This window comes from Bos grunniens, chromosome 20 (genome assembly GCF_055505025.1).
Source record: "Bos grunniens cultivar Pamir isolate PY7600 chromosome 20, Bosgru_T2T1.0, whole genome shotgun sequence".
In the NCBI taxonomy this organism is placed as follows: domain Eukaryota; kingdom Metazoa; phylum Chordata; class Mammalia; order Artiodactyla; family Bovidae; genus Bos; species Bos grunniens.
This window is the reverse complement of record NC_141184.1, coordinates 41,076,454-41,103,184: the sequence shown is the minus strand read 5'-3', so window position 1 is coordinate 41,103,184 and position 26,731 is coordinate 41,076,454.

Genomic DNA, 26,731 nt, shown 5'->3' with positions numbered 1-26,731 from the left:
CTGCCTGACAGGCTTGTCTGGCCACATGTGATTGCTCACAGCCTCCCAACCGTGAGAGGCACGAGATGCTTTAAACCCTCTAAAAACAGGTTCTTTAGAGAAGTTAGAAAACTATAAGTATAGTGGGCTAATTAGAAATTGTGTTGGTGAAGGGTTTTTCATTTGTTGAGCCAACGTTTGTTGCTAAGTCTCCATATCCCCTGCCCTTACACACATTAATGAATATATAGAAGGAATAAGTATTAACCTTTGATATTAATCACGTTAGACCTTAGGCTAAGTAAATTCTTTCCTTAACTAAAACCCACTACACCCTCACCCTGTAGGAATGTAACTTTATTTGGGTGGTGTCTGTTTTGAGACTAATCAGCCCTGGAGAAATAATTGTCCTGACTGACTGACCGCTGTCACAAGGAGAGGGTCGTAAATTGTCAGCAGGCCCCCCTGGCCAGAAGATGATGTAACACCCCTAAGACCTCTGTATACATTTGTGTGAAGCACCTGACTTTAATAAAAGTCAGGACTGCTGTCCCCACGTGACTTTTGTATAACATCTCAGTGTATAAAAACAGACTCTGGAAAATAAAGAATTGGGATCAGTTTCTCGAAATACTGGTCTCCCCATGTCGCTCTCTCTCTCACTCTGGTTGAGTCTCCATCTGGAGCGCGGAACCCACCATGCTTACTAATTATGCCTGGGCTTCTAAGATCCGACTGGGGAGGCCTCAGTGTCTCCTCTCCTTCGGGAGAACGGAAGGACGCCTGCGGCCTACGTAAGTGGTGCAAACTTCTTGTCTTGAAGTTTTATTGGTCTCCCGCATAAACCAAGCCACTCAGCCTCTTTTCTCCACTGAATTTTCCTACTGAGCTATCCTCGTCCTATTACTCTTTATATCTTTGATAAAATATTTAAATAAATAAATAGGTCGCCGACGCCGTCCCCGCTTCGAATACCCTGGATCAGCCGGGGCAGGACCCCGGCAAAGCACCACACTTGGAGAGGGAGAACTCAGCTTTATTATGCCAGCAGGCCCAGAGGAGTTAACAGTCCAAGCTCTGAGCCCCAAACAAAGGGATTACAGAGTTTTTATAGACAGACTGTAGTGGGCAACACTAGCTGTTAACAGGCTGGTTTAAACTAAGGGATTTCATGAGTGCAGGAACAGCAGTCAAGATGGGGAGGGGGGTTGCCTGATCTTTACACAGACAGGCATAATTAAGCAAGTTTGCAGGGGCCAGGAGATTGGGAAGAGCAGGACAAGGGTAAGTGAGATAAACTCCAGTTCCTAGTATTGCAAGTCCCCAGTTTCTGAGACTACATGACCTACGTGATCTAGACTTTGCAAGGGGCAAGCTGAGTTACAGAGGCAGAAGGAGAAGGAGGTTATGTAAAATTTTAACTTTTCCTCTTCACCAAGAGGCTATTAATTTACTTGCACATCAGTCTGATACTTTCAAGGTTGCACTTGAACTTTCTTAGTGAAGTCAAGTACAGATTTTACTTTAGAGCTATGTTAGCTTTACTCTTTATGTATGGTGTTTCGGCAGATGCTACTAAATGCTGAGACTTTTTAATGATGACTTTTTGGTCAGAGTAAAGTCTAGTCTGAACTTGATCATCCAGCCTTGTGTGAGCTCCATAAATTGTTTTTCTTTTTTTTACTATTCCCTCATGGTTCTTTCCCCCAAATAGTTGGTTTTGCCTGGCTTTGTGGGGTCTCACTCTGTACACTCACAGCTAGGTACTCAGCCAAAGACTCAATAGATTGCCTGACATAATTCTGGAGCTTCCTCTTAGCAAGCTTTTTTATTCCCAGTACACTACTCTGCAAGTTCTGAATGCCTTTGTGACCTGGCATTCTGATCTCTCTCAGTAAGAGTACTAGGCTCTGTTTGAGACCCATTCCCAGGAAGACCCTCCAGACAAAAAATCCAATGATCATAGTGCTCAGCCCCTTTGTTTCCATTCTCAGAGATTTCAGTCCCTCACTGCATATTGCTCAATATCTTAAAAATAGTTAAAGATTCTGTCTCGTTTTCTTGTCATAGATAAAAAGGTATTGTCAAAGCAGAAGTCCCTTAAATTGTGTTTTCCCTTAAATTGTGTTTTTAAAGAAATACAGGACATAGACCATCCATGCAGGGCCTGGAGAACCAGATCAGAAGTCTAGATTTCATTATGAGCCACAGAAGATTTTCAGGTAGAGAAGAAACATGAAATGACCTACATGTTCTAAATATAACCATAAGTAAAGAATGGATTGTAGATAAGAATAGAAGCAAGTAGATCATTTAGAAGGCTATTTCAATATTCCGTATAATATATTATAGTGGCTTAGATTTCCTAACAGTAGTAGTAATGAAGAGAAGTAATGGTAGACAAGAAATATTTGGTGGTAGTTGGTAATAGTTTGAATAGGAAGTTAAAAAAAAAACAAAAACCAAGAATGGCTCCCAGGTTTTTCTTGACCAACTAAATGAAAAGTGGTATCATGGACTGCAATATTTTATGTATGTTTCTTTATAAAATAAAGACTTTTGTGAACATTCATATTACTTTGCCAGGGCTTCAGTAACAAAGTACCAGACTCAGTGACTTAAACACTGGAAATGTATTCTCTCACAGTTCTGGAGGCAAGAAGTATAAAATCAAGGTGTCACAAGGTTAGTTCTTTCTAAGAGCTATGAGAAAAGGTAACATTCCAGGCCTTTCTCCTTGACCTATAGATGGTCAACTTCTTGCGCTGTGCTTAGTCACTCACTCATGTCCAACTCTTTGTCACCTCAGGAATGTAACCCGCCAGCTCCTCTGTCCATGAGGATTCTCTAGGCAAGAATCCTGGAGTGAGTAGCCATTCCCTCCTCCAGGGGATCTTCCCAACCCAGAGATTGAACCCAGGTCTCCAGCATTGCAGGTGGATTCTTTACCATCTGAGCCACTAGGGAAGCCCAAGAATACTGGAGTGGGTAGCCTTATCCATTCTCCAGGTAATCTTCCTGACCCAGGAATTGAACCAGGATCTCCTGCATTGCAGGTGGATTCTTAACCAACTGAGCTACCAGGGAAGCCCCATTTTCTCCTTATGTCTCTTCAATTATCTTTCTGAATGTCTGTGTCCAAACTTCACCTGTCTCTAAGAATGCCAGTCGTATTGGATTAGGGCCAACTCTCATGACCTCATTTAAACTGGAATTACCACTCTAAAGATCCTATCTCCAAATAAAGTCACTGTCTAAGGTACTGGAGGTTAGGACTTCAAATATGAATTTAAGGAGACACAATTGCAACCCCGTGGACTGACTGTGACCCAGCAAATCTCCTCTGTCCATGGAATTCTCCAGGCAAGAATACTGAAGTGGATTGCCATTTCCTTCACCAGGGGATTTTCCCAACCCAGGGATTGAACCCAGGTCTCCAGCATTGCAGGGGATTCTTTACCATCTGAGCCACCAGGGAAGCCCAATTTAACCCATAATGATAGAAAAGTCTGAAAGAAAAGTAAAGAACCAAGGTTAAAATTTCTCTAGTAAATCACACATTTATAAAATTTTCAAACATATGCACAGAGATGGCAATACAAAGTTTATTCCATTCTTCAGTAGACACAGTGTAATATATGCATTATTATTCACCAAAATGTTAAAAAATTTTATAGATGATTTGGTATATGATTATGTGATGTTTCTAGTGTTCTGTATATGTGTGTGTATTAATTGACTCAAATATTCTCTCTTAATAACACTTGGTACCTCTTGGTAACACCACAGTTCCAAAAAAACACATTTTAAAAATCATTTTAGAAGTTTGTACTTCTAAGTATAGAAATTAGAAATATAGAAAACTAAGATTGCATAACTGAGGTAGAGACAGGGGGAAAGGTTTTGAATATAAAAGAGAAATAATTTCATGTGGTTAAACAAATTCCTTGTTTTCTGTTTCATGAACAATGTCTTTGCATAATGAAAATGATCATACAAACCCAAGCAGGAAAAAAATATATTTCATAATTGGTAGTGTTAATAAGCTATTCAGGAAAGCCACGTAGCTCAGTGGGTAAAAAATCCGCCTGCAATGCAGGAATCTGCTTGTGATGCATGAGACCCAGGTTTGATTCCTGGATCCAGAAGATCCCCTGTAGAAGGAAATGGCAACCCACTCCAGTATTATTTCCTGGAAAATCCCATGGACAGAGGAGCCTGGTGGGCTACAGTCCATGGGGTTGCAAGAGTCTGACAGGACTTAGCGACTAAACCACCATCGTCACAGTGTTAATAAAATCACTGGGAATGAAGAAAATTGAGTAAAAGAGATCACACAAGTAAAAATACCACTAAATGAAAAACTGTCTTCCAATATACAAGGAGATGGTGGTGGGTCTTTGAACTAAAAAAAAAAAATTCTTTTTAACATATAAGATGATTTACCCCTATAAGTTTCCCTTAAACAATGAGGCTGTTTATAACCTGACTATCTTGAGAACAGAAAATATCTTTAGATATTTTACATATGTTCTAATTTTTGAAATGTAGATAATAACTTAGTATAGTTACAGTCCCTCATAATTATCAGCTTGCTATTCATTGAGCTACAAATATTATGAGATCTACTTTAAGACAGAATCATGACAATAAAAGATAAATTCATCCCTGAATCAAACACAAAAATCAAGTCTCTAAACTGCCAAGATGCAGCCTTATGTCTAAGAGTCTCATTTTGAAATTTAGACGACCCCGACATTTTTTTCTGATGTTTTCAAACAACTTATATTAATCATCGGAGAAGGCAGTGGCACCCCACTCCAGTACTCTTTCCTTGGAAATCCCATGGATGGAGGAGTCTGGAAGGCTGCAGTCCATGGGGTCGCTGAGGGTCAGACACAACTGAGCGACTTCACTTTCACTTTTCACTTTCATGCATTGGAGAAGGAAATGGCAACCCACTCCAGTGTTCTTGCCTGGAGAATCCCAGGGACGGGGGAGCCTGGTGGGCTGCCGTCTATCGGGTCACACGGAGTCGGACATGACTGAAGTGACTTAGTAATAGCAATAGCAATATTAATCATGCTTTCTTGAAAACATTGTTATGGCACCAAATAGTGAATTCTGTATGTTTCTAAGTCTATTTAGCATTTAATCAGAAAACAATGGTGTATTAGTGGTTCAGTACTCAAAAATCCAGCTCTTGGAAACAAGAAAGATCTAGCATGCGTTATCTTATTCCATGAGTTTAAATTCCTTCTTTCAAAATTATTCAACTTCATGTATTATGTCAATTGCTTCCCACAACAACCCTTGAAGACATGTTATTCTTATAATTGAACAAAGTCAGGGATTAAGTAACTTGCCCAAGAGAAATCAGATCAACTAGAACTTAAACCAGTGTATTAGTTAGCATATGGTAATGTTGCTATGACAAAGAGACCCACTTCCCTTTTCTTCCTTCTACTCCCCACAAAAAGCAAGTAACCTAAAGAAGATCAAATCTGTTTCTCAGGTAATAATTCAGAGACAGATGATTCAGGACTAGCAGGATGAGTTATATCCTCAAAACCAACCTTCCAACTCTTTGTTCAGTACTCTAGTTCTTTTCATTTCCCAGCTATCAGAAAGAAAGAAAAAAAAAAGAGGTGCTGGGAATTGCTTTCTTTTAAGAGAGTGTATGAAGTCACTCAGTTGTATTTGATTCATTGCGACGCCATGGATTATACAGTCCATGGAATTCTCCAGGCCAGAATACTGGAGTGGCTAGTTGTTCCCTTCTCCAGGGGATCTTCCCAACCAGGGATTGAACCCAGGTCTCCCACATTGCAGGTGGATTCTTTACCAGCTGAGCCCCCAGGGAGAACCTCACTTCTAATCATATTCCATGGACTAGAACCTAGTCAGCTATACCAAGCTGTAAGGGAAACAAGAAGTCTAGTTGGGAGGCCATGCACTAGAGGTGGAATATTCTCAGAGAAGATTATTAGATGCAGAATATGTCAAGTGAAACAATTCAGAAAAACTGAAAGCTCAGCCAGATAATGTGGGGAAAGAGATATGGTTAAACGGAAACTGAATAATACCTACTTCCTTAAAAAAAATGCAAGCAACATGAACCAAGAACTAAATTGAGAGTCTGTCAAGTAAAACATAGGATACGGGTTGTCCTGCACTTGAATCATTCCATGTTACCTACACAGAATGTCTATTTCTTGTGTTATTGTGTTCCAAAATTTCTTTGCAAATAGGTTAATAGTAATCAGAAGATTAGCACAAGGACTAGTTAACTCCTGCTTGGAGTAACAGAGGGCTGTTGAGAGTTGTTTTAACATCTGGCAAAAGTTTGATAGACAATAAGAGATTTGAATTGTAGATAAAGGGGTTTAAATTAAGCCTGTGACCTCATGACCTTCATGAGTTCTGCAAAACTTCCTCTGAATGAGTAAGGGTCAAAGGAGATATAGATTTGCATTGTCATTGTTGCATGGCAGGAAGTCCTAGAGGGAACATATTTCAAAGAATCACATAAATGCTTTTGTTTGAAAAGAAAAAAAGTAAATCATTATATACGGCCTTCCCTGGTTGCTCAGCCAATAAAGAATCTGCCATGCAGGAGACGGCTTCAATCCCTGGGCCAGGAAGATATCCTGGAGAAGGGAATGGCTACCCACTCCTGTATTTGGGCCTGGAGAATTCCATGGACAACGGAGTTTGGTGGGCTACAGTCCACGGAGTTGCAAAGAGCTGGACCTGACTGATTGACTAACCCTTTATATAGAGCATTTATATACTTAGCAGTTTTAGAAACACAGAATATATACCCTTGAAGTATGCTGAAAGACTTATTATCTAAAGTCCAAGAGTATGTTCTGGAGAATAATGATATAGTTCAAACGCAGAGGAGATATTTGGTGGAAATTTTTGAATATTATTATGTATAGATGAAACAATAGGTAATAGAGAATCTCAACAGGTTTGGATAGAAATATTGTTTGAAGCTGATGATTCTGGTAGCTGTATATGTTATAGACTTAAATAAAAATATATCGTGTGTAACTATAATTCAAAATGCCTCTTCCTCCACCTCAATTTATATTTCTTTAAAACTCTCCTTTTTCACCTTCAAGGATTTTTCTGTGGTATTCACAGAAGCATTGCTTTTCTGTGCTACTCACACCACCTACTCTTTTTTCTCATGGTATATGTACTCACTTTTCTTTTCTGGTATATATTCCATTTAACCAGTTAAGTCATATTTCACATTGTAAAGATTCTAGATTCTCAAACTCCTTCATTTCTTTGCTTCCAGGAGCTCCTGAATAGTCCTCCCCTGAGCACATGTAAGCAGTGTCCATTCAATGATAGAAATTAGGAAAATAAAGTTTTGCATACAGTAGGTAGACAAAGAGGCAGGTACTCAAGGGGGTGTTGTTAGCATAATTGTTGCAATTTGCCAGAAAACAAATATATAGAGAATATAGTATGTGTCATATGTTTGTACCTAAAAGTTCTCTTCTAAGAATTTAAAACAGATGTATAAGGCAATGATGTCTAATTGCCTTTCTAATACCTATCCTGTTCTTTTTCATTAGTAACAGAAATGAAGTATGTTCCAAATGGTAATATTACAAGCCTCATTCACAATGAAGGATGACTTTGTGACTAAGTTCTGGCCCATGAGATGTGAGTAAAAGTTCTACTTTGGTTTTCTAGGGAAACATCTTTAAAGGACAACTGACAACTGGTACGTCACACTTTTGCCTGGCCACCTTTCTTCCTTTTGGCTAGCTAGGAAGCTCATGTGAAAAATGGATTTCCAGCAGTTACTTTAAACCTATAACAACCTCAGGAATGTAATCCACATGTTAAATAAGATGGACAGAAAGATAACAGGAGACTTTAGTCCCTGATAGATTGCCATGCTAATTCTAAGCTATCTTCAGCTCTTTACTTGAGAGAGAACTAATTCTCTATCTTAATCGAGTCATTTTGAGGTTACTCTTAAATGTAGTAGAATTTAAATGTATCTGATTGTGGAAAATTCTGAAAGAGATGGGAATACCAGACCACCCAACCTGCCTCTTGAGAAACCTATATGCAGGTCAGGAAGCAACAGGTAGAACTGGACATGGAACAACAGAATGGTTTCAAATAGGAAAAGGAGTACGTCAAGGCTGTTTATTGTCACCCTGCTTATTTAACTTCTATGCAGAGGACATCATGAGAAACGCTGGGCCAGAAGAAGCACAAGCTGGAATCAAGATTGCCAGGAGAAATATCAATAACCTCAGATATGCAGATGACACCACCCTTATGACAGAAAGTGAAGAGGAACTCAAAAGCCTCTTGATGAAAGTGAAAGAGGAGAGTGAAAAAGTTGGCTTAAAGCTTAACATTCAGAAAACTAAGATCATGACATCTGGTCCCATCACTTCGTGGCAAATAGATGGGAAAACAGTAGAAACAGTGTCAGACTTTATTTGTTTGGGCTCCAAAATCACTGCAGATGGTGATTGCAGCCATGAAATTAAAATACGCTTACTCCTTGGAAGAAAAGTTATGACCAATTTAGATAGCATATTCAAAAGCAGAGACATTACTTTGCCAACAAAGGTCCATCTAGTCAAGGCTATGGTTTTTCCAGTGGTGATGTATGGATGTGAGAGTTGGACTGTGAAGAAAGCTGAGCACCGAAGAATTGATGCTTTTGAACTGTGGTGTTGGAGAAGACTCTTGAGAGTTCCTTGGACTGCAAGGAGATCCAACCAGTCTGTTCTAAAGGAGATCAGTCCTAGGTGTTTATTGGAAGGACTGATGCTAAAGCTGAAACTCCAGTACTATGGCCACCTCCTGTGAAGAGTTGACTCACTGGAAAAGACTCTGATGCTGGGAGGGATTGGGGGCAGGAGGAGAAAGGGACAACAGAGGATGAGATGGCTGGATGTCATCACCGACTCAATGCACATGAGTTTGGGTGAACTCCGGGAGTTGGTGATGGACAGGGAGGTCTGGCGTGCTGTAGTTCATGGGGTTGCAAAGAGTTGGACATGACTGAGCGACTGAACTGAAATGAACTGAACTGAACTGAAACAATCAAGTCAAATTTTTTTCATTAAGTGATCATGAAGTGGGTCGGGGGTGGGGAGGAAGGGGGGAGGAACAATAATATTAACAAAGTTTCCACCAAGCCAACTATACAGTTTAAGAGTTTAACAAGGTCCACATAATAACTTGTAATATTTTCTAGACCTTAGTTGTGTGTTATGTTTCCAAGGTTACTCAGGCTCCAATTTTATCTTAGTTTTCTTGAAAGGATAATTCTCACTCTTCAGAGCATAATTACTACATATACTTTTCAGTACCATTACACAAATAAGATACAAATAGAATGAAAAATATTCAAAAAATGTATCTACGTTGAGAATATATTTCATTTCCCTTGTTTGTTTTCTGGTGAGGACTGAGTTACTTGCTACTTGGTAAGGAATCCACCTGCCAATGTAGGAAATGTAAGAGATTAGAGAGTTGTGGCTTCAATCCCTGGGTCAGGAAGGTCTCCTGGAGGAAGGTATGGCAACCCACTAGTATTCTCGCCTGGAGAATTCCATGGACAGAGAAGTCTGGCGGGCTACAGTCCATAGGGTCACAAAGAGTTGGACATGATTGAAGCAATTTAGCACACACACAAACTTAAGTTAAAAAATAATGTAAAATTGAAATTTCTTAACAGAATAATTGTTCTCAAAAATATAAAGGAACTATATCATGTTCTTAACAGGAACATATTCAGAATTCAGTGATCATAATTTCACTATTGTATGACCAAAGATTTCAGTTTGATTCTCCTTCTCCAAATATGACATTCATTTATTAAACATTCTTTGCTCCTCAAAGTAAAACCTGAAATAATGTGACATTATTATATCCAGAAAATACAATACCTGTAACATTTATATTTAGAACAGAAGGGGGAGGGAAGCATATGATCTCCAGTGGCATATATTCTGAATCACACCACATGAATTAAATGTTTGCAAATAATTTTGAGTAAGTGAAAGACATCATGGAATGAAAATATAATATACACTATAAAGCCATATGTATCCTAAGGCTGAAGTACTTTTAGTTTTCATTTATGGGACCATAGCAGAAATATTTGATGTAGGAGGCAAGTTTTTTGCCATTGTTTTTTTTTTTTTTTTTTTCCTTGCTAAATTCTCACAAGTGGTTTCTTTTCTAGAGTGTACATCCTCTTTCTCACCACAAGAGTCACAATCAGTGTATTTCAACAGCTTGAAGAAATTACTTTCTCTCCTGTATTCAGTACAAAATCTTCTTTATTCCTCTTTTCTATTGAGAGTCATGTGTTATAAAATTACCAACTGCTAATGAGAAGTAAGCATCTCTCCAGGCTTTTTTTAGGTCTAAAAATCAGGCAAAGTCACTTGAGTTTAAATTGTTTCCCCTGCATCATTAGCCCCAACAGGAAGCATATCCAGTAGTTATTCTAGTGGCTTCTCTTCTGTGTTCTCGTTTTGTTATATGCCTGTCCTCAAGACATCTTCTCAATTACTGCTTCAAAAACATTTGAAAAGCTACTTCATGGAATTATTTAAAAGTCAGGAAGTGCAAAAGTTAAGGTCTTGACAACATGCCAAACTCATACACTGCACAGATTATCTAGATTAACCTTGAATTTTTAATTACCTAACCTATGATTGAAAATATATGAATCCAGTGTAGGGCAGTTGTTTTTATGACATTCTATGACATCCAATACTTCTATTAAAATTTAGTCACAATGAAGTAACAAAATCAATTAAAGTCAAAATTCTAGGATTTGCAGTGTTAACTTAATCCTACATGCACTGCTTATTTTTCCCCCAACACACAAAATAAATGTACATTTTGTGTCACTCTGATATTGTCCTAAGGATTTGCTGAAAAGTTGGTATTTTGATGAGTGAACTCCGGGAGGTGGTGATGGACAGGGAGGCCTGGCATGCTGCAATTCATGGGGTCACAAAGAGTCGGACACGACTGAGCGACTGAACTGAACTGGTATTTTGAATGTCACACCTAAAGTGACTTTTCCTTCTCAGTTCAGTTCAGTTCAGTCGCTCAGTCGTGTCCGACTCTTTGCGACCCCATGAATCACAGCACGCCAGGCCTCCCTATCCATCACCAACTCCCAGAATTCACCCAAACTCATGTGCCTCAAGTCGGTGATGCCATCCAGCCATCTCATCCTCTGTCGTCCCCTTCTCCTCCTGCCCCCAATCCCTCCCAGCATCAGGGTCTTTTCCAATGAGTCAGCTCTTTGCATCAGGTGGCCAAAGTATTGGAGTTTCAGCCTCAGCACCAAGGAACACCCAGGACTGGTCTCCTTTAGGATGGATTGGTTGGACTTTTCCTTCTAGCTGATCACTAAAACAAATTTTTAAAATTTTAGATTTTTATGTTACTATATTAAATATAATTTCAATCTCTATTTTTTAAAAATACATTATTTGAGCATAAAACATTTTAAAATTTCTGACAGTTGCACTTAATATTATAGGATGAAAAGACTAAAGGCAACATATGTGGCTTTCCTATTATAAAAATAAAGCCATATCTAAAACATCATCTATCCCAAGTTTATCTTTTATGAATACATAAAATTTTATTTCAATTTAAAATTTTTCTGAAAAATAACTAATGGCTTACAAGAGAAAATGCTATCTTATTTTTTTAATGTTTAATGGTGGTGGTTTAGTCACTAAGTCATCGGACTCTTGAGACCCCAAAGACTGTAACCTGCCAAGCTCCTCTGTCCATGGGATTATCCAGGCATGGAGTAGATTGCCATTTCCTTTTCTAGAATATCTTCCCAACCCAGGGATCAAACCCGGGTCTCCTGCATTGCAAGCAGATTCTTTACCGACTGAGCTATGAGGAAAGCCCCATAATAGTTAATGTTTGAGACTTAATAAAAATTATAAATTTGTCTATATACTTCTTTCCTACCAAACTGACAAAGATTTCCAAATTGTATATGAACCTGGATCCATGAAATTGTAGTAAATTTGATATTATCAAACACTGCTAGTGACAATAAAATTGCTTAGATTTTCCTGGTGAGTAATTTGGCAATCTTTACTTAGAACTCCAGGATTATTTGTATGTCAATCAAGTAACATGCACCAAAATCAAAGATTATGTGTGTTTTTTAAAATAGGGAAATATTAAAAGCCATCTAGCATTTTTATTAGAGAAGTAGATAAATTATAGTGCAACCACATATTTTAATATTATTCAGTCATTAATATTTCTGAAGAAATTTTAATAGAAAAAAAACGAATCTAAGTGGAAACTGCAAGGCTAATGCTGAATATAAATTATGACAAATGTCTTTTTATGCTATTTGTAAAACTGGCCGTAATAAGTGCTTTTCCAATTGATAGCTCTTCAGTAGTATCATCTCCTCTGACTACCAGCCTGGCCACAAGGCTTGCTTTAACCAATTAGGCATTGGCTAATGTGGTAACTCAGACAGTAAAGAATCTGCCTGCTATGTGGGAAACATGGGTTTGATCCCTGGGTAGGGAAGATCCCCTGGAGAAGGAACTGGCAACCCACTCCAGTATTCTTGCCTGGAGAATTCTATGGACAGAGGAGTCTGGTGAGCTACAGTCCATAGGATCACAGTCAGATATGACTGAGCGACTAACACATTCACTTTCAATGTGAAGCAAGCAGAGGTGCTCAGCAAGTGCTTACAAGTGGGACTTTGCCCTCTTGCTACTTTCTGGAACAGTGAGACCACATGTTAAGAAGCCTGGGGTAACCTACAGGAAAGTGGGAGGCCACATGAAGCAGAAACAAGTGATCCCAGCTGCTGCTGCTGCTGCTAAGGCGCTTCAGTCATGTCCAACTCCGTGCGACCCCAGAGACGGTGGCCCACCAGGCTCCCCCGTCCCTGGGATTCTCCAGGCAAGAACACTGGAGTGGGTTGCCATTTCCTTCTTCAATGCATGAAAGTGAAAAGTGAAAAGTGAAAGTGAAGTCGCTCAGTTGGGTCCGACTTCTAGCAAACCCATGGACTGCAGCCGACCAGGCTCCTCCGTCCGTGGTATTTTCAGGCAAGAATACTGGAGTGGGGTGCTATTGCCTTCTCCAGATCCCAGCTAAGGCCCGCTAAACCAACCAGCCAGTCAACTACCAGTCATATGAATGAGGTTACCCAAGATCAGCCATCATCACCCAAACTTCCAGCTGATCACTTCAGCCCAGAACAGAAAGCCAGCCAGATATCCCACAGAATTATGAATTAAACAAATTGGAGATTTTTTAAGCCATTAGATTTTGAATTTTTTTTAAACAAAGCAAAAACTAACAAGGTAAGATGACTGTAGACTTTGATAGTTTCCTTTAAAGTCAGATTTTCCATAGTTTCCTTTAAAGCCTTCCAAGTTTTCTAAATGCAGTAAAGTCGTATACACTCTTTAAAAAAAAAATTAAGTCAGAGGATAATTGCTTTACAACATATTGGTTTCTGCTGTACAACAATGTGAATGAATCATAATTATATGTACATAGGCTTCCCCAGTGGCTCAGCAGTAAAGAATCTGCCTGCAATGAAGTTGCTGTAGGAGTTGCAGGTTTGATCCCTGAGTCAGGAAGATCCCCTGGAGGAGGACATGACAACATACTCCAGTATTCTTGCCTGGAGAATACCGTGGACAGAGGAATCTGGTGGGCTACAGTCCATAGGGTCGCAAAGAGATGGACATGACTGGTGTATATATATATACCCTTCCTATTGAGCATCCCTCCCTGCTCCCATCCCACACCTCCAGGTCGTCACAAGACACCAAGCTGTTAAATGCAGCTTCCTACTAGTTATCTGTTTTACACTTGATAGAGTATATATGTCAACGTTCCTTTATAGTGAGAAATCCATCTTATTTTAAAATAAGAAAATAGACATAAATCAGAAAAAAAGTAAAACCAGCTGAAGAAAACGTAGCAATAATGAGTTGCATTCTTTCTGTGTACCCTATCAGCTTTCCCTTTAGAAACAGTTGGACAGTATAATCTCTGGGGATGCTTTTGTATGAAACTGTTGTTTGTGTATTCTCTTTTTGGTTGCATTTAGTAACTGGTTTCCTCTTAGCTCATTTTTGTAGTTTTGGTGTCCTTTCCCAATGCCTTCTGCTTTTTAATAGCTGCAAAGCATATAGTGAGCAACATATAAATTGGAAGTCACCCTTTAAAAGTTTCATTATGGGAGTGATGTCAGCACAGTGCGTGCATGCTGTATCACTTCAGTTGTGTCCGACTCTTTGCAGCCCTATGGACCATAGCCTGCCAGGTTCTTCTGTCCAACAAATTCTCCAAGCAAGAATACTGGACTGGGTAGCCATTTACTCCTCCAGGATATCTTCCCCATCCAGGGATCAAATCCATGTTTCTTAAGTCTCCTTCATTGGCAGGCGGGTTCTTTAACACTAGGGCCACTTAGGAAATATATTCCCACTGTCATTCCCCTTCAATCCACACCTGGTTAAACAGGCAGAATTTAATTTAAACAGAGGGATTCAAAGATTCCTCTGCCCAACACACCAGGTTACTAGAGAGATTCACACATCTATATGTCTAAAAGTGGGTAAATTGGAACACCTAGAGGAGGCAATGGAGAAGGCAATGGCACCCCACTCCAGTATTCTTGCCTGGAAAGTCCCATGGATGGAGGAGCCTGGTAGGCTGCAGTCCATGGAGTCGATAGGAGTCGGACATGACTGAATGACTTCACTTTCACTTTTCACTTTCATGCATTGGAGAAGGAAATGGCAACCCACTCCAGTGTTCTTGCCTGGAGAATCCCAGGGACGGGGGAGCCTGATGGGCTGCCATCTATGGGGTCGCACAGAGACGGACACAACTGAAGCGACTTAGCAGCAGCAGCAGCAGAGGAGGCAACACCCACGATCCTGGTCTCTCAACTACACTGAGAACCACAGCCACCAGGAGGAGGGCAATAGAAGCTGGGCACCCAGAACTTCCTCGAAATTCTCTCTCCTTGTTGCTGCAATGACAGTGCCCCAAACCCTCAAAGCAGCAGAGGCAAAACCATCCCAGTTCCCCAGGTGGTGACACCAGCAATCCTGGCAGCAGCCAAGCATCAGCAACTCTGGAGGCACTGGAGGCAATGGCAACACCTCTGGCAGAGGCACTGCAGGGTAGAAAGTGCCACTTCTTCTTTTTTTTTTTTTTCTAATTTTATTTTTAAACTTTACATAATTGTATTAGTTTTGCCAAATATCAAAATGAATCCATCACAGGTATACATGTGTTCCCCATCCCAAACCCTCCTCCCTCCTCCCTCCCCATACCATCCCTCTGGGTCGTCCCAGTGCACCAGCCCCAAGCATCCAGCATCGTGCATCGAACCTGGACTGGCAACTCGTTTCCTACATGATATTTTACATGTTTCATTGCCATTCTCCCAAATCTTCCCACCCTCTCCCTCTCCCACAGAGTCCATAAGACTGTTCTATACATCAGTGTCTCTTTTGCTGTCTCGTACACAGGGTTATTGTTACCATCTTTCTAAATTCCATATATATGCGTTAGTATACTGTATTTATGTTTTTCCTTCTGGCTTACTTCACTCTGTATAATAGGCTCCAGTTTCATCCAGCTCATTAGAACTGATTCAAATGTATTCTTTTTAATGGCTGAGTAATACTCCATTGTGTATATGTACCACTGCTTTCTTATCCATTCATCTGCTGATGGACATCTAGGTTGCTTCCATGTCCTGGCTATTATAAACAGTGCTGCGATGAACATTGGGGTACACGTGTCTCTTTCCCTTCTGGTTTCCTCAGTGTGTATGCCCAGCAGTGGGATTGCTGGATCATAAGGCAGTTCTATTTCCAGTTTTTTAAGGAATCTCCACACTGTTCTCCATAGTGGCTGTACTAGTTTGCATTCCCACCAACAGTGTAAGAGGGTTCCCTTTTCTCCACACCCTCTCCAGCATTTATTATTTGTAGACTTTTGGATCGCAGCCATTCTGACTGGTGTGAAATGGTACCTCATAGTGGTTTTGATTTGCATTTCTCTGATAATGAGTGATGTTGAGCATCTTTTCATGTGTTTGTTAGCCATCTGTATGTCTTCTTTGGAGAAATGTCTAATTAGTTCTTTGGCCCATTTTTTGATTGGGTCGTTTATTTTTCTGGAGTTGAGCTGTAGGACTTGCTTGTATATTTTTGAGATTAGTTGTTTGTCGGTTGCTTCATTTGCTATTATTTTCTCCCATTCTGAAGGCTGTCTTTTCACCTTGCTAATAGTTTCCTTTGATGTGCAGAAGCTTTTGAGGTTAATTAGGTCCCATTTGTTTATTTTTGCTTTTATTTCCAATATTCTGGGAGGTGGGTCATAGAGGATCCTGCTGTGATATATGTTGGAGAGTGTTTTGCATATGTTCTCCTCTAGGAGTTTTATAGTTTCTGGTCTTACGTTTAGATCTTTAATCCATTTTGAGTTTATTTTTGTGTATGGTGTTAGAAAGTGGTCTAGTTTCATTCTTTTACAAGTGGTTGACCAGATTTCCCAGCACCACTTGTTAAAGAGATTGTCTTTAGAAAGTGCCACTTCTTAAATACAGCCAGAGGCAGCTCAGATAAGAAAAATAAAAAACTTCTGCTGCAATGCTGATAAAGCCTTCCAATTACCAGTCTGTTGAATTATGAGGACCAAAGTAAACAAAGTTTTAGCTAAATAAGAAATGTTTTCACTACTTCTAATGTGCAAGCTGAGGAACAACTCATCAAGTACCATGAAAAGCTATGGTAATATAGTATCACAAAGAGAAAATGACAATTCTCTAGAAATCAAACTTAAAGTCATAGACAATTGTGCTATAGCTGACAGAGAATTCAAAATAGCTGTCATGAAGAAACTCAATGAACTACGAGAAAACTCACAAAGGCAGTTCAATGAGCTCAGGAATAAAATTAATGGACAAACTAATACTTTACCAAAAAGACTGAAATACTAAAAAAGTACCAAAAGGAAATTCTGGAGCTTAAGAACTCAATAAATGAAGGATTCGTTAGAAAGCTTAGAAATAGAGTAGACCATATACATGGTAGAGAGAATTAGCAAGTTCAAAATATAGAAAGCTAGAAAATTGAAAGTAGAAAAGGAGAAATATGTTTTTTTTTTAAGAAAAGAATTTATGTGAGAACTATATAACCCATTAGATAAGACAACATAAGGAAAATAAGTACACCAGAAGGAGAAGAGAGGAAGAAGGAAACAGAGAGCTTATTTAAAGAAAAAATAGCTGAGAACTTCTCAAACCAAGAGAAGAACTAGATAGTCAAGTCCACAAAGCTAATAGAACACCTAATAATCCCAAAGCAAAAAGACCATCTCCAAAACACATATTAAAACAGTCAAAATTCAGTAATAAAGAATTTTAAAGGCAGTTGGGGGTGAGGGGGGAAGACAGTAACTTACAAAGTCATCCCCACTAGGCTATCAGCAGATTTCTTGGCAGAAACTCTGTAGGCCAGGAGAGAATGACATACTCATAATATTGAAAGATTAAAAATTGTCAAACAAGAATACTCTACACAGCAAAGTTATCTATTAGATACAAAGGAGAAATACTTTATCAGAAAACCAAAGCTAAAGGAGACTGCCATCACTAGACCTGCCTTACAAGAAATATTGAAAGGAGCTCTTCTACATGAAATGAAAAGACAAAAGTACACAAAACTTTAGGGTGATAAGTGAAGAGAAATTTCCAACTTCGTATCAGAAAAGACTGTTAAACAATTATAATTTAAATGGGGAAGGGGAAAGCATTATGAATAACTATAATTACTTCCACTTAGTAACAAACTCATAACATAAAAGCAGACAAAAACATAAAAAGGGGAAGGGGAAAAGAGCAGAACTTATATAGACAATTGAAGAAAAGATACTATCAGCAGAAAAAGGACTATTTTATCTATGAGATACTTTATACAAAGCCCATGATAATAACAAAACAAAAACCTACACACACATTCCTCAAGTGCACATGGAACATTCTCAAGCAAAAAGTATATTTTAGGACACAAAACAAGTCTCAAATTTAAGACAAATCATATCAAGCATCTTTTAAAATCACAATGGTATAAAACTAGAAACCAACTACAAGAGGAAACCTGGAAAAATACAAACGTGGAGACTAATAACATGTTACTGGACAATTACTGAGTGAATGATGCAATCAAAGGAGAAATCCAAAAATATCTGAAGATAAAAGAAAATGAAAATATGACATCTAAAACCTACAGGATACAGTAAAAGTGGTACCAAGAATAGTGTTTATAGCTACACAGGCCAGCTCAAGAAATGAGAAAAATCTCAATCTAAGCTTGCAGCTGAAGGAAAAAAGAAGAAAGCCCAAAGTCAGAAAGAAGGAAGGAAATAATAAAAATCAGAGCAAAAATAAATGAAAAAGCCTAAGACAACAGAAAAGAAAAGTGAAACTAGAGCTGGTTCTTTGAAAATTTTAACAAAGCTGAAAAACTTTTAGCTAGACTAAGAAAAACAGAGTGAAATCTCAAAAAAAAAAAAAAAAAAATCAAGATACCACAGAAATGTAAAAGATTATGAGACTATTATTAACAGCCATATACCGACAAACTGGACAATCTATAACAAATAGATAAATTTTTAGAATCATATAATCTTCTAAGACTGAACCATAAAGAGAAAATCTTAAAAGACTGATCACTAGTAAGGAGATCCAAACATTAATCAAAAATCTGCCGAAGAAACAACAGTCCAGGATCAGACAGCTTCACTGATAAGTTTCTAACCAAATATTCAATGATTTAATACCTATTATCCTCAAACTCTTTGCAAAAATTGAAAGTGAGGGAATGCTTCTAAACTCATTTTATAATTCCAATATTACCTTGATACCAAAACCAGACAAGGACAAAACAGAGACAAAAAAAGGAATTATAGATTAGTGTCTCTGATGAACATAAATGCAAAAATCCTCAACAAAATATCAGCAAACTGAATTCAATAATACATTAAAAGGATTATGCATAGAGATCAAGTGGGATTTATTCCAAAGATGTAAAGATGATTCAATGTCCATAAATCAATGTGATACACCACATTAACAAAGTGAAGGATAAAAATTGCATAATCTCATTGATACAGACAAAGCATTGGACAATTTTCAACATCCATTTATGATAAAAACTCTCAATAAAACCGGGAGAGAAGGGACATACTTGAACATAAAAAAGACCATACTTTTAAAAACCCACAGCTAGCATCATACTCAATGGTGAAAAACTAAAAGCTATCCCTCAAAAATGAGGAACAAAACAAGAATGCCCACTCTTGCCACTCTTATTTGGCATAATATTAGAAATCCTAGCCAGAGAAATTAGGCAAGAAAAGAAAAAGCATCCAAATTTTAAAAGAAGAAAAAATATCAATTCTTGCAGATAACATGATTTTATACAGAGAAAACTCTAAAGCCTCAAAAAAATAATTAGAACTAATATATAAATTTGAAGGATACAAAATATGCAAAAATTTATTGTTTCTATACATTAATGATGAGCTATAAGAAAGAGAAATTAAGGAAAACAATCCCATTTACAAATGTAAGCAAAAAGAATACCTAGAAATAAATCTAACAAAGCAGGTGGAAAGCATGTACACTAAAACCAATAGACACTGCTGTAAGAAATTAGAGACACAAAGAAATGAAAAGATATGTTGCATTCATATATTGGAAGAATTAATATTTTTAAAATATCTACATTACCTAAAGCAATCTACAGATTTAATGCCAAAATCCCAACAATATTTTTCACAGAAAAAAAAAATACTAAAATTTATATGACACCACAAAAGACCCAAAACAATCTGGAGCAACAAATGCTGGAGGTATCACAATCTCTGATTTTGAATTATAGTACAGAGCTATAGTAATCAAAATACCATAGGTCTGGCAGAAAAATATACACAGATCAATAGAACAGAATTGAGAGTCCAGAAATAAACTCACACATATGGACAACTAATTTACAGCAAGAGAGCCAAGAATGACATATTGGAGAATGAAAAATCTCCTTAAATAAATGGCAGTGGGAAAACTGAATAACCACATGTAAAAATGAAACCACACCACTGATTCACACTGTACACAAAAATCAATTAGAAATGAATTAAAGACTTGTATGTAAGGTTTGAAACCATAAAATTCCAAGAATTAAACAGGCAGTGTGCTTTGACATGTTTTAGCAATATCTTTTTGGATCTGTCTCTTCAAGCAAGAGAAACTAAAGCAAAATAAACAAATGAAATTTTATCAAACTAAAAATCTACACAGCAAAGGAAACTCAAAATGAAAAGACAACCTTCTGGATGGGAGAATATGTTTGCAAATCATATCCAACAAGGGGTTAACATCTAAAATAAACAAAGAAACCATGCAACTTAACAACAAATAAAATCTGATGTAAAATGGGCAGAGGAATGGGTAATTTTCCAAAGAAAATTATAGGTGGCTTATAGATGGCTAATAAGTACATGAAAAGGTACTTAAGATCACTAATCAGCATGAAAATACAAATCAAAACCACAATGAGCTATCATTTCGCACCTATTAGAATTGCTTTTGTTGAAAACACAAGAAATAACAAGTGTTGAAGAAGATATGGAGAAACGAGAACTCTTGGACATGCATGATGGGAATTTAAATTAGTGGTGCCACTATGGGATGCAACATGAAAGTGCCTCAAAAACCTAAGGATAGAACTTTCTTATGATCCAGCTATTCACAACTTCCGGGTAGCCAAAGAACACAACACGAATTCAAAAGGCATCCCTGGATTGATTTCAGCATTGTTTACAGTAGCCAAGGTACAGAAATAACGTAAGTACCCATTGATGGATGAATGGATAAAGGTATGGTATACACACGCACACATAAATACACACAGAGACACAGAAACACACTGGAATACTGCCAGGATGAAATATTCCATTTGCTACAACATGGTTGGATTTTAAGGGTACTATGGGAAGTGAAATGTCAGAGAAAAACAAATACTACATGATTTCACTTGGCAAAATGTGGAATATAAAAACTAAATGAACAAACACGAGCGAAAACACACAGATATAGAAAACACCGATGATTTTCAGAGGTGAGGTAAAGAAGAAGGCAAAAGAGGTAAAGAGGGCCAATTGTGTGGTGACAAATGGAAACTAGACTTTTAGTAGTATATATAGAAGTCAACGGAGAAGGCGATGGCACCCCACTCCAGTACTCTTGCCTGGGAAACCCCATGGGCGGAGGAGCCTGGTAGGCTGCAGTTCATGGGGTCGTGAAGAGTTGGATACTACTGAGTGACTTCACTTTCACTTTTCACTTTCATGCATTGGAGAAGGAAATGGCAACTCACTCCAGTGTTCTTGCCTGGAGAATCCCAAGGACGGGGGAGCCTGGTGGGCTGCCGTCTATGGGGTCGCATAGAGTCGGACACGATTGAAGTGACTTAGCAGCAGCAGCATAAAAGTCAAATTATGATGTTGTATATATGAAACTTGTTTAAAGTTATAAACTGTTCCTCAAATAAATAAAGTCTCATTATAATAGCCAGTAAAAAACTAACCTATTACCCTCTTTTTAAGCACACTAACATTTTTTGTCATTCTATACTAGCATTATATTATAGAATATTTAAGAAAACACTATCAGGAAATCAACAATTATATCATTTTTATCATTATCATATATTCAATGTAGACATTATAGGAGCTGAATTTAACATGATTACAGTCAAATAGTCACTAATCTGAAAGATGGCCTGTGTTATATGTATATTAAAAGAGCCACCAACTTTTTATAAAAGTGGGTAGAAAAAAATCTGTACATTTTCAAGAACTGAATGTTTATATTTCAGTATTTACTTCAGTTCAGTTCAGTTGCTCAGTCATATCTGAGCAACCCCATGCTCTGCAGCATGTGAGGCTTCCCTGTCCTTCACCAACTCCTGGACCTTGTTCAAACTCACGTCCATTGAGTCAGTGATGCCATCCAACCATCTCATCCTCTGTCATCCTCTTCTCCTCCTGCCTTCAATCTTTCCGAGTATCAGGGTCTTTTCCAGTGAGTCAGTTCTTCACATCAGGTGACCAAAGTCATGGGGTTTCAGCTTCAGCATCAGTCCTTTCAATGAATATTCAGGACTGATTTCCTTTAGGATGGACTGGTTGGATCTCTTTGCAGTTCAAGGGACTCTCAAGAGTCTTCTCCAACACCACATTTCAAAAGCATCCATTTTTCATCACTCAGCTTTGTAGTCCAACTCTCACATCCATATATGGCTACTGGAGAAACCATAGCTTTGACTAGATGGACCTTTGTTGGCAAAGTAACACCTCTGCTTTTTAATATGCTGTCTAGGTTGGTCATAGCTTTTTTCCAAGGAACAAGCATCTTTCAATTTCATGGCTACAGTCACCATCTGTGGTGATTTTGGAGCCCCCAAAATTAAACTCTGTCAGTGTTTCCATTGTTTCCCCATCTATTTGCCATGACGCGATGAGACCGGATGCCATGATCTTCGTTTTTGAATACTGAGTTTTAAGTCAGCTTTTTCAATCTCCTCTTTCACTTTCATCAACAGGCTCCTTAGTTGTTCTTCACTTTCTGCCATAAGGGTGGTGTCATCTGTGTATCTGAGGTTACTGATACTTCTTCCAGAAATCTTGATTCCAACTTGTGCTGCATCCAGCCTGGCATTTGGCATGATGTATGTACCCTGCATATAAGTTAAATAAGCAAGGTGATAATATACAGCCTTGATGTACTCCTTCCCCAACCTGAACCAGTCTGTTGTTCCACGTCCGGTTCTAACTGTTGCTTCTTGACTTGCATACAGATTTCTCAGGAGGCAGGTAAGGTGGTCTGGTATTCCTATCCCTTGAAGAACTTTCTACAGTTTGTTGTGATCTGTGACCCCATGAACTGTAGTCCACCAGGCTCCTCTGACCATGGGATTTCCCATGCAAGAATATTGGAGTAGGTTGCCTTTTCCTTCTCCAGGGGATCTTCCTGACCCAGGGATTGAACCCATAAATCTGTCTCCTGCATTGGCAGGTGGATTCTTTACCTCTTCACCACCTAGGAAGATCTGGGACAGGATATATCACCTCATTTCCCCTGTCCTTGGATAGGGATTTACATTACTGACCCCCACCCTGGTTCTCAAGCCTTCAGACACAGACTGAAGTATGCCTCCAGCTTTCAGTTTGTAGAGCGCCAGTCACACTACTTCTCAGCCTCCATAATTGCATGAGCCAACTCCTCATCCTAAATCTTTTATACATCTATCTCCATCCTATCTTCCCTGGAGGACCCTCACTAATACAATGAGATCCCATGTATTTTTCTATGATCCTGTGTGAACTACCCCCAGAAAATGCACACTACTTAATGCAACAATGCAACTCACACTCCTACCCTCAAATATGAAACTTTATTAAAGGTCTTCTGAAACCAGCAGGACTTGGTATGAGAGAATTTTAATGATGTTGTATAAATGGCTGCCTTTTCACGAAGGTAAGGGGGCAGACTCAGATGCTGAAGTCAGAAGGACAGGTAGCACTTGCATTCGACTCTTCTGCCTGCCAATCCATCTGCGGAATGCCCATGAACTGTGGTTAGTGGAGTGCGTGCTAACCACTGGTGCTGGCACAAGCAACTTAGAACCCAGCCCAGTCCCCAACCTGGCCCCTTCTTTGCCTCAGACAATCTGCACATGAAGCTTGTCCCTCCCCTGCCTCATTTCTCCAAACAAGAGAAGTTGGGGGGGTGGGGAACAGAACCAAGAAAAGTCTCCAGGAAAAATGGAATCAGAGACAAAAAGTGAAAATAGATGAAATATTCTTTTGGCAATCCCTCTGCCTTACTCAGAGACACGCCTTCCCCACCACACTCCCAGGATCTCCATTCCTGCCACTATGCAGAGCAATTGGTTCCACTCTCACCTCCATGGACAGTTGTCAGATATCTTGACCCTTTAGTGCCTGGTGCCTGCAAAAACAATTTGCCTATGTTAGATTTTGTGATCCTCTGGAAAATTGTTTTTCCCCTGTTGTTCGTGGAAATGCTTGTTCTTGTTTCCTCTTCCCTTAGGTCTGCCCCATCCGCTTCCAAATGACAGAGTCTCAAGGTAGATGCCAGCTTGGTGCATGCTGAATCCAGCGGAGCTGGACCCATGTCCTTAGACTAACAGTGAGCCCAAAGTTAAATGCTTTCTTCTCATTCATGAAAACTAATCAATGCCCTCTCTCAGTTTGAATATTTCTTGGATCTCCAGGCCCAGACCTTGAATGTTGGGAACATTTAGTCACTGGGGTTCCAGTAACAGACTAACTAAGCAGTGTGGGGGGTGGTGGGGATCGGCTAAGGTTCATCTTTGTGGCAGTTTATTTTCTAAGCAGTTCACATTGCATTAATATTGATACACTAGCCCTGCAAAGGACTTCCCTGGTGGCTCAGACGGTTAAGCATCTGTCTACAATGTGGGAGTCCCGGGTTCGATCCCTGGGTCGGGAAGATCCCCTGGAGAAGGAAATGGCAATCCACCCCAGTAGTGTTGCCTGGAAAATCCATGGACAGAGGAGCCTGGTAGGCTACAGTCCATGGGGTCACAAAGAGTCAGACACAACTGAAAGCAGTGCTACTTTGAAGATGCACAAACAAAATTCGAGAGACTTTTTAAGACTCCCACAAAGATTGTGACAATAGTGGGATTTGAAACCCAACTCTTTCCCCAAAAGCCAATGCTAACCCAATTGCCTCATTTTATGATTTAAAAATTAATACCCTAAGCATATGAAAAATGTGTTAAATAGTTATTAAAATGTGTTGAATGTGTTTTCAAATATTGGATGTTACAACATATCTTCATTGTCAAAACAAGGCTTATAAGACTATAATAGCAAAGACTAAAACCCAGTTCTTTTCAGGTCTAAGATTTTAATTAAAGATGTGCTAATTACTTTCATTTTTTGCCATTTATGTGTAGTTATATTTTGGCTTAGAGAAAGTGTTCAAGCTAGGGTTGTTGGGTGGCTGAATGAAATATGCTTCAACAATTTGATTTCATGCCATTAAGTATCCTTAGGAACTCTGAATTGGCAAACTTGAATCCATGGGAATCTGTTCTTCAAGAACGCTCAGCCTGCATAATTTGTTACTCGTACAACGTGGACGTTTGCTTAGAACTTTAAAAGTACTTGGGAACAGGGCATCACAAATATTGTAATCGTGGCTATTGGGAATCATGATAGATAAACTTCTTTATGCCTTTAATAGAATTGGGGGATCTAGTTCTGTCCATTGGGAAAAAGTATTATTGTGTATGTTTTTTTCTTAACAGCATGGGTGTGCTACTTAACAGCCCCTTTCAAATGTGTAAGAGATGGCATTAGTTCTGCTCCCCTCAGACCACAGGGCAGGAAGCCACCTTCTTTATGCAGAACAAACTTTCACGTGCTTACTCCCCAATCTCACCATAAGCCATGGTGTACTGTTCCTTCATCACCCACAAGAACATGTTACTCACAGTCCTTCCCTGCTCAAATTTGCATTGCCTTGTAAAGTCCAATTTTCTCTAACTGCATCATGCCATGCACTATAAATCGTATTTGCACCCCATCTAAAACTTAAACCACAGTAGACACTGAAGAACAAAAGAAACCACAAACCCAGGTTTTTTGATGAAAACTCCCACACATTGATAATTGGAAGCACATAAATCTGTACCCAGACAAGATCTGCTACTCCTGCCATGACTTATGCTGCCTGACTCACAGCCCAGCCCATTTTCAATGCTGCCACCAAGTCCCCTGGAAAAGTATGAAGGGCAAGAAAACACTAACAAAACTTTCTGGGGAGCAACAGAAATGAAAACAATAACATGAATTGCCTAACAAATTGTACTCTGGAGTCTGCATTTAAGCATCATTGAGATCTGTCTGGTTGGTTGATATTATAAAAATCCCATGGTGAGAATTCAATCTTTAGGTCAGTTCTAAAACAACAGCTAGTTACTAACATGTTAAGGTACACATTTAGAAAAACAAGGTTTGTTTAAGAAGTCCAAATTATTTTCAGAACTAAGAAAAAATTATTTTGCCCCCCAGCCTGTGTAAACAACTCCCATGAACAATGTGGGGTTTTCTGTATGTGTTTAATTATCCATCAAAATTCCATACTTCTAAGCTAGACCAAATTCCTTTACAATATGGCTCCTAAATTTAATTACCATTTTAGGTGCAAATCTAAGGGAAAGTGAAAGGCCTTTTACTACAATGCAAAGCAGCTGATTTTGATTTGCTGCTAGAAATGATTTTGTCTCTTCTGCACACATAGGTATAATATACAGCCAATAGTTTCTCTACTTCAGAATGACAGAAATAGACTCTTAATAACTAAGGAAAACTAACATTATCTAAGACGGCAGACCTGATCGCTGTAGATCATCCTCCCCCAGGGACCAAAACAAATATTATTAACACATGCCAACTTCTGCTTCTGAACTGTCAGAAACATCTTAAATGGATAATGGTTTGATACAAGTTGAACAAGTATCTGACTTGAAATAGTCAGGTAGCTAAAGTAAGATTTTAATTAGATTATCAGAGGGCT